General features: G+C 39.1%; 1 pseudogene; it reads right to left on the bottom strand.

Annotated features, from left to right (window-relative positions):
* Nucleotides 1-1691: 1691 nt before the first annotated feature.
* On the bottom strand, nucleotides 1692-2611 carry LOC125367083 (annotated as a pseudogene).
* Between the last annotated feature and the right edge of the window lie 6039 nt (nucleotides 2612-8650).

The raw sequence follows: 8650 nt of genomic DNA, 5'->3' as shown, positions 1-8650 counted from the left end.
CTGTATTGATTCCACATAAATCCATCTCTACCCTGTAGTTCAGAATCATTCATGTGATAACCACATTTGAAACCCCCAGATTTCTCCCAATCTCTCTTCAGAGTACTATATTGGAACAGGTCCAGGCAGTGGCTCCCACCTACAATCCTAGCTACTCAGGAGGCTAAGATCTGAGGATACTGGTTTGAAGCCAACCCAGATAGAAAAGTCTATGGCATTCTTATCTCCAATAAATGAGCAAAAATCTAGAGTTGCAGGTATGACTCAAGTGGTAAAGTGACAGCCTTGCAAAAATTAAAAACAGCTAAGGGACAGTAGCTAGGCCCTGAAGTTCAATCCCACGTAGTGGCATAAAAGAAAAGGAAGTGATGGAGGGAGGGAGGGAGGGAGGGACGGAGGGAGGGAGGGAGGAAGTAAAGTAAAAGAGGAAGAAAGAAGAAAAAAGAAAGATGGATGGATAGAAGGAATGACAACTTGGTCTCATATGAATCAATATGGTTCTGTCTCTGACCTGGCCAAGTTGTTGCTCCATTTAGAGACCTGGAGGAGCATAATGCTCTTTGAAGTTCCTGGGAATATAATGGCTAACACCTTGACAAATGCATTTCTCTTCTTCTCAACAGAGAAGGGGTCTATGCAGAAGTGCTGGGGGTGGACTGAATACAAGCTGTCCCTTTCCCTAATGCTGCTGCCCCTGCTTTTTTTTTTAACTTGTATATTCATTATATTATACAGGATTTTATCACTTAATTTAACAATTCTCAGTAGTATGTGTTAGCTGTACAGCAGGTTTACTTAGATCTGTCCCTGTATGCATGCAATGGGCTTCAGTCTCACAAGGTTTTCTCACTCTTTCATATGTTAAAGCTAGGTAATGATTTCCCTACTAGGTATATGGAATTACATTCCTATGAACTTGAGTATACATGTCCCTTTTCCCTTTATACTTGGCAGCATTTTTAAATTAGCCTTCTTAATGATAGACATTGTCACTAGAGTGAGATAAAATTCAGTGCCATTTGGCTTTGCATTCCTATACGCCAAGGATGTTGAGTACATCATTGTGCATTTTGTTTAGCTATTTATAATTTTGCTTTGGAGATTTATCTTTACTATTTGCCAATTTATTACTTGTATATACATACACAATGGAATTTTAAGCTTCCATCAGAAAAAAATGTTATGTAGTGTCTGGAAGGAAATGGAAGCATGGAAAAAATTATTTTAATCAAAGTAAGCCGGGCCAAAAGAAACATGTATTGCATAGTTCTCCCCATTTATTGTAACTAGAATATGTATGTCTAGAAGTATACACACTGGATAGGAAAAGACAAATTATACACTTTGACATGATAAATTATATAGGACTGCAAACATTCACATAACAGACCAAATCAAAAGACATCCTTACTAAGAAGCAAGTTGTAAATCAGATGGTGTGATTTAAGATACCCATAAAATGAGAAGTTTGAGGTGACATAGTAGCAAAATAGTCATCAGACTAAGACTGTTAAGTACAGCATAGAATTAGATTTTATACTTTAATATTTAACAAATAACAGCTTTTCATTTTACAAAGGAGTATATTAGTATGAGTACATGAGATTTGGGATACTGTCTTAGGTATCCACAAGATGACTATAGATTTAGCTCAGAAATTGTATACAGTAATCAAATATATGAGTTTAGTCTTAATAATGCTTATCTCTACTTCTATCTCTTTTATCCCTGAAGCCATGCAGACAATTTCTATTTGGCCTGACTAAGATGATGTAGCACTTGGGGGCAAAGATGCAGCCCAGGAGCCCTGCACTGGAGGCCAAGATGGAGAAGACCTCCACAGCCACCATGACCTTCCCCTTGGCACTGTGGTAGCCAGGCAGGAAGCTGAGCCACACACTGCAGAACACCAGCATGTTGAAATTCAGGAACTTGGCTTCATTGAAGGTGACAGGCAGGTTCCTGGCCAGGAAAACCACAGTGAAGCTGGCCAGGGTCAGGGAGCCCAGGTATCCCAATACACAGTAGAAAGTTATGAGGGAGCCCTTACTACAGAGGATGATGATGAGGCCATGTTCAGAGTGGGAATCTGTATCTATGAAGGGAGGAAAGTTTCCCAGCAGAGTCCACAGAGAGTCACCTGGATCAGGGTGCAGATGGGAATAATTAAGTTGGGAGCCCCTGATACCAGCAGCCATCTCATTGTTCTCTCTGGAGAAGTGACCTTGAAGGCCAGAACCACAGTTACAATTTTGGCCAAGACAGCAGAAACAGCTATAGTGAATGCAACTCCAAATGTGGTTTGCTGTAGAATGCAGATGACTGTTTTGGGATGGACAATAAAGACCAAGGAACAGAAGAAGCAGAAGATGAGGGAGATAAGCAGGATGTAGCTGAGAGCCTGGTTGTTAGCCTTGACAAAGTGGGGGTTGTGATGTTTCACAAAGACTCCAAGAACAACTACTGTGAGTGTAGATATGCAAAGAGCCATGCAGGCCAAGACCATCCCTAAGGGCTCTCCATAAGCTAGACAACTTGCAGCTCTTGGGAGGCACTGGTTTCTCTATGTGTTGGCATACTGATGATCTGGACACTTCACACTCTGGTCCATATCTGCTGAGGGAGACAAATTACCATTAGTCCCCTTGTAGTACTCAAAAGGAAATTAGAAAACGCCTATATGGAGATATTTTTGACATATGAATACTTAGTAATATAAAGTAAATATTACTGAGTATTACCAGATGATGTTAATATTATTTTTATGTCTGCATCATGTTTACATACTCATTCCTCATATTTCAGTTTTACTGACGCTCCTTTACTTACCACGGCAATCATAAATCTAAGTTCTTGCCATTTCTAATATCCACGAATAATTTTTTCCTTTATGCTGTCATAATCCTCAGAATTGTGGTTACAACTCAAACCCCTCATTTGAAATTGTGGGTCGTAAGCCTTGCATATTTTTCTGCTTCTCTGTACAATATAGATAGGAACATGGTGGTTCTTCTTGCAGTTGTTACACTTGTCTCTACTCAACTGTAGGAACAGAGAATCAAGACATTCTTAGGAGATATGAAGTCATGCTATGCACAACAGCTATGCCTTCTTCTTACAACAAACCCAACCCTGAGCACTCGCTCTGTTGTAAGAAAAGGCCTAAGCACTAGGAAGTAAACATATGCAGGATCTGTGTTTCCTTTGTAGTCAGAAGGTAATCTTGAACAAGATAGAGTCTTTGTTCTTTAAGAAGCTTTACAATTAATATGACAGAAGTTAAACTTATAGAGATAAGTAGCCGAGTAAACATGCACACAGCAGACTAGAAAAAAACTATACTGTTTTTATTACTATAGCTTTATAATACAGCTTGAAGTTTGTTATTGTAATTCCTCCTGCACTTCTTTCTGCTTAGGATTGCTTTTGCTATTCTGGGTCTTTTATTGTTCCACATAAATTTCTGGATTGCTTCGTCTATTTCATTAAAAAATGGTGTTGGGATATTAATGGCTATTGCATTGAATTTGTAGATAGCCTTTGGCAACATTACCATTTTGATTATATTAATCCTCCCAATCCAGGATCATGGGAGGTTTTTCCATTTCCTGAGTTCTGCCTTAATTTCATTTTTCATGTTTTTAAAGTTCTTATCATAGAGGTCTTTCATTTCTTTGTTAAGGTTATTCCTAGGTATTTTATGTTTTGTGAGGCTATTTCAAAAGGAGTTGCTTTCCTGATTTCAGCTTCGTTGTTCAGGTCATTAGCATATAGAAAGGCCATTGATTTTTGAGGATTTATTTTATATCCTGCAACTTTGCCAAAGTTTTGGATCAGCTCTAGTAGTTTTGGAGTAGAGTCAATGGGGTTCTTTAGGTATAGGATCATGTCATCTGGGAAGAGAGAAAGTTTATGGAAATGACTGTCATATCACTGTTGTAATTACTTTCATCATGCGATGTGAAACCATAGCTTCTATTATTGATGATCCTCTTGTATCCCCTTCCTATGGTTGTACCTGCACTATCTGTGTATCTTATCTGAGTACATTGGAAACTGTGTATACTGGTATTAGAACTAGGAAATAAAAAGGGAATACCAAAATCGAGAGACACAGGGTAAAAAAAGACAAACGACTACAAAAGCAATACTTGCAAAACTGTTTGATATAAATGAACTGAACAACTTATGGGGGAAAAATAGAAAGGGGGAAGGGGTAGGGGGGAATGAGGGAGTAGGTAACAAACAGTATAATAAATGTATCCAATGCCTAACATATGAATGTGTAACCTCTCTGTACCTCAGTTTGACAATAAAAATTTAAGAAAAAAATCTATATGTAAATCAGAGGCCATGATTTTTTTAAAAGAAGTATCAACAACTGTCCCAATTAAATTACTAAGGGAGTGAAAGAAAATTTTGATCGTGGAATCCTAATATCCAACATTTGAATTGACTTGCATGGGTTGGGAGAGAGTATGAATTTCTCCCAAAGACATGCACTTATCTGACCCATTAGCCATCTCATAACCTGAACAAGGAGTGCAATCAAAGCAACAGGCATCCTTTCTTTCCTGAGGGGATTTCCTGAATCTAGGACCACAACTCTCACTGTAGACAGAGTGGGGAGACTGAGGAAAATCATATATATGTCAGTAACTTTTATGTAATACACCAAAAATCCATTGTTTTAAAATATTGGATTATAAAGCATATTACTTCCATACACATAAGTACAGTCAAGTGTTGAATGATCTTATAAATTCCCAATCACAAGATCACAAAAGGTTTATGGGCTATACCCTTGATCTGTGGTCTGTTGAATGGTTGAGAAATGGAAGACCTTTAAAAGTAGAGATTAATGGTTAGAAAGTAAGTCCTACTGGCAAGCTTATTGAACATCATTGAATATTTTGTCTCCTACTCATCCATGAAATTGTGAACAGCAAGAAAGAAGTATCCTCTTTGAAACTTTAACAGTATGCACTAAGGTAGAGCATAGACATCCCTTTTATAGGGTTATATGATCTCCATATGTATCATATCTTCTTAGTTTTTCAGTGGCCAAAAGTGAGAATCTTCTGATAGATTCTCAAGGATTCATCGCGCCAAAGATAACTAGCAGGACAACTAACCCTTGAATAAAACCTCCACAGAAGGAAGCAAATCTTGAAACCACATAAAATGACACCTTTGGTACTTTGTCACAGTGTTAAAAACTTGCTATAAATATGCAACTCATATTTTATGACACTATTCTTTTTTTTTTTTTTTTTTTTTTTGGCCAGTCCTGAGCCTTGGACTCAGGGCCTGAGCACTGTCCCTGGCTTCTTCCGCTCAAGGCTAGCACTCTGCCACTTGAGCCACAGCGCCGCTTCTGGCCGTTTTCTGTATATGTGGTGCTGGGGAATCGAACCTAGGGCCTCGTGTATCCGAGGCAGGCACTCTTGCCACTAGGCTATATCCCCAGCCCCATGACACTATTCTTAATTGACATTTAGAGACTGTTAATTTCCTTTTTTTTTTTTTTTGGTCCTGTTCCTGGGGTTTGCTCTCGGGGTATGTGCATGGTCCTTGGGCTTTTGTTTTGCTCAAGGTTAGTACTCTACAATTTGATCCACAGTTCCACCTGAGGTTTTTGTTTGTCAGTTGAGATAAGAGTTCCAAAGACTTATCTGCCAGGTTGGGCTTCAAACAGATCAGTAATCTTAGATCTGAGGATGTCTACCTCCTGAGAAGATAGCATTACAGGAATGAGTCACTAGGGTCCAGCCCTGCTTCTTTGGTGGTTGCATGAAGATAAGGATCTCACAGCCATTCTTGCTTGGACTGCCTTCAAACTATAATAATTGTATCACAGCCACCTAAGCAGCTAGTATAAATGGAGTACTTTGCAGGCATCCAAACAGATATATATTTTAATTTTGCTTACTTATATGTCCTTAAAATCATCACAATTAAATCCAACCCACCTCTGTAGATGCTATGGCCCAGTGTACCATTTCATCAGATAAAGACAATTGATGAGAATATGGAGAAAATTTTCCTACTTTCACCTCCAGTTCAAGACCTTCTGGGAAATTCCAAATGTTTCCAATGTCATACTCTGCCTCCAATTTCCTTTTCTTATCCAAAATCACCTGATCTCCAGCAGGATTGTGAAATTCCCTGTTCTTCAGAAAAGGGTGCAGCTAAAAGAGATATATCATTTTATGGTGAAATCTATCCCAAGCTAAGACAGAAAGCCTGAACAAAAAAATTTCCTGATTGCCTTTAATTTCTGATTCAGAAAGTGGTAATAGCAGAGCCACCTAATGAAGTATCCCAGAAGAAAATCTATGGAGGAATAAAAATAATCCTGCTGAATCCTGGTCACTCAACAAAGGAATAAATAATGTCTTTTCAAGAAAATGCCAGTCCACCTAAATAGTCATGAATTAGATGACTCTCAGTTGCCTAACTGTAGTTTGCCACAATCACTAATTTTATGAATGTTACTAGTTTGAGCCTGGTAAAAATTTAATGCATGAATAAGATAAAGCTAAGTGAAATGAACTTCATGTTATGGAAACAAGTGACATATCACTGTTGTAATTACTTTCAACATGCCATGTGAAATAGTAGCTTCTATTGTTGATGATCCTCTTGTATCCTCTTCCTGTGGTTGTACCTGAACTATCACTGTATCTTATCTGAGTACATTGGAAATTGTATATACTGGTATTAGAACCAGGAAACTGAAAAGGAATACCAAAATCGAGAGACACAGGATAAAAAGACAAACGAATACAAAAGCAATACTTGCAAAACTGTTTGGTGTAAACCAACTGAAGAACTCATGGGGGAGAGGGAAAGGGGAAGCAGGGAGGAGGGAATGAAGGAAGAGGTAACAAACAGTCCAAGAAATGTATTCAGTGCCTAACATATGAAACTGTAACTTCTCTGTACATCACTTTGACAGTAAATAAGAAAAAATATTATCATAAAAGAAATATATTCATCACCTTACTTATGTAACTGTAAGCCCTTTGTCTATCACCTTTACAATAAAATTTTTGAATTAAAAAAATTAATGCATGATGTAGACAGAAACTAGGTCCCTCATAAAAATATGGGTAATTCTGCTATTGCAAAAGAAACTCATAGGGAAAAGGTGAATATACAGTTGTCAAAACATCTGCTATAAATGTTGAAGCTATTTGTCTAAAATAACTTATAAAATAACTCACTGTATTCTTTTCATGGCCTGCTTTTCCTGAAGAGCACAAAAATACATGTCTAGAGTACCTCCCAGACATTTAAAAAATATTATTACTTGGATCTTGGAAACTTACCTAAAATACTTAAATTTCATATTGTAAGGAAACTACCTGGGAAATGACTGTTGCTCATGGCATGTGCCATCCAACACAGAAGGCCTTACCTGTGCAGGCAAAGGCATTGTCCCTTTGCTATTTCCCACTGTTTGTGTTTCTGTTTGATGAAGACACACCTCATGGAGAGCTCAGGCCACAGCATACACAGCATTGTATATATTGTAACTGTCCAGTCATAGTCATGTCAAAAATGTGCTGAGGCAACCAATCCAAGGAAGCATCACGAAGACAGTTCTCCCATGTTACACAGTCAGACCCGGAATCTGACCAATTAAAAGAGAGGATCCACAGCCAAGCAAGGAAAAAGTCTTCATAGTATTTGTGAGGGTTAACTGACTTGACAACATCTGTGAATCCAGAAACACCCTGATGATGGTGTAAAAGAATGAGCGGTACATATAATGAACCTAGCACGAAATATCTCCTCTTCATGGTAAACTCCAACTGTGTGTTCAAGATTCAAATTTTGCCTTTTATTAAAAAGTGCTCAATATACCTCATCATATCTAGTAAGAGTTCATTATCACCATTTATGATAAGGACATTTGCTGAAGATTTATTAATGCTTTTATAAAGTGCTATGACTTTAAAAACATATGCCAGGCCAGAGGTTGGAATTGCCAGCTCAAAATCTATACAAATTCTATTCTTGGCCATCTCCTCTTTCAGTTCAGGAAGAATCCACAAACCATTCTCTTCTTGTGAGGTAAACAGTCCCACCCAATTCCAACTGAAATTAAGGAGTATGGAGATTATGGCACTTGCTATGGATGTGTCTTTTGAGGATGGTGTGGAGGCCCGGATGTGGAAGCTGAGGAGGATGTGGAGGCCTGGATGTGGAGGCTGGGGATGATATGGAGGCTCAGATATAGAGGCTGAGGTATAGAGCCCCGGATGTGGAGGCTGAGCATGATGTGGAGGCCTAGATGTGGAGGCTGAGCATGATGTGGCTGCCTGGATGTGGAGGCTGAGGATGGTGTGGAGCCCCGGATATACAGGCCAAGGAGAATGCAGAGGCCTGAATTACTCAGCAGACATGCGGGTTACTCAGGGAGCTAGCTATGAGTCTCTGCCATCCAGGTACCTCGGTGGGCATCCAGGTTACACAGCGGACATCCAGGTACAGCGGGACATCCTGGTTACTTGGAAGCTACCTTGGGGTCACGGAAATCCAGGGTACCCAGGGAGCTGCTATGGGTTCTGGACATCCGGGTTAGTCGGTAGCTAGCTAGGGGTCCAGGGCATCCAGGGTACTTGTGATATTTTGGTTACTC

This window comes from Perognathus longimembris, chromosome 18, assembly GCF_023159225.1.
Source record: "Perognathus longimembris pacificus isolate PPM17 chromosome 18, ASM2315922v1, whole genome shotgun sequence".
Taxonomy (NCBI): domain Eukaryota; kingdom Metazoa; phylum Chordata; class Mammalia; order Rodentia; family Heteromyidae; genus Perognathus; species Perognathus longimembris.
The sequence above is the reverse complement of the archived record's forward strand: the minus strand, read 5'-3'. Positions and strand labels throughout refer to the sequence as shown.